Below are 1313 nucleotides of genomic sequence, written 5' to 3'. Positions count from 1 at the left end.
CCTGGACTATAAAATAAGCTCAAGGCCAGCCTGAACAGCATAGTGAAACCCTGTCTCACAAAGACAAAAAAAAAGTCTTAACCCTGAAGTGCACATCGGTATTGTATGTGATGAATGTGAAGTATACACAAAGCATATACATAAAGCACTTTTGCTGCATAGCAAAAGACAGAGGTTGTCTCAATGAAAGTCATTTGTGTGTATGTTTATTTGTTTGTCTTTTTGAGACAAGATTTCACTATGTGGTTCAGGCTAGCCTTGAACTCACTCAGTAGCCCAGTCTAGCCTCAAACTCAAGGCGATCCCTCTGCCTCAGCCTCCCGAGTGCTGGGATTATAGCCGTGCGCCACCGCACCCAGCTTATGTGTATGTTTGAGCTAGTTCTTTTTGTGTGTGTGTATTTTACTTGGGATTTACCACATGGCCTTTACATCCCCTGGCCTTTTATTTTTGTTTTTGTTTTTTTTTTTTTGTGACAGGGACTCACTACGTAGTTCAGGCTGGGCTTGAACTCACTCTGTAGCCCACGCTGGCCTCAAACTCGTGGTGATCCCTCTGCCTCAGCCTCCCAAGTATTGGGATTATAGGCGTGCACCACCAGAACTGGCATATTTTTAATTTTTATTCATTTATTCATTTGTTCATTTATAGACAGGATCTCAATAAGTTGTCCAGGCTGAGCTCAAACTTGTGATCCTCCTGCCTTAGCTTCCCAGAGTGCTGGGATTATAGGTGTGCACCACCATGCCCAGCTGTGGCAAAACTCTATTGATCTGCCTGGCAATGTTCAAAATAGTTGAAACTGTGGAGCAGTAGGAATTCTCATACCTAACTACTAAGGCTGTCAATTAGACGTCACTTTGGAGAGGAGCCTAGCAGTAGCTGGTAACATCAGGGTTGTCTGTACTCTTCTGACACTGTCTCTCAGCCTGCAGGCCAAGCTATAGCTTGTGAAATCAGTTTAATGAGTCTCAACCAGTACTTCTTAAAAAGTGTAATAAAGTGGACTATCAACAGTGTGCATTATATGACACAAAGGTTGAGCACTGTTTTGCAGAACTTTTCGTACTCTCACGAGTGTGCCTATTTGGGGAAACTGAGTAAACTGCATTTCATATTGTGGTTCTGATAAAATAGAAAGGCACAGCCATAATAACCCACACAAATGTACTGTAGTGGAAACAAGTACTGGAATTTTTATGTAAGAGCAAAAAATGGCAGGCAGCCAGAGATCCATTAAGAAGAAAATACTGGAAGGATGAGATAGGAGGATCACAAATTTGAACCCAGACTAGCCAACTTAGCAAGACCCT

Source organism: Chinchilla lanigera, unplaced genomic scaffold (genome assembly GCF_000276665.1).
Source record: "Chinchilla lanigera isolate Chin_1 unplaced genomic scaffold, ChiLan1.0 scaffold00122, whole genome shotgun sequence".
Taxonomy (NCBI): Eukaryota; Metazoa; Chordata; class Mammalia; order Rodentia; family Chinchillidae; genus Chinchilla; species Chinchilla lanigera.
The sequence above is the reverse complement of the archived record's forward strand: the minus strand, read 5'-3'. Positions refer to the sequence as shown.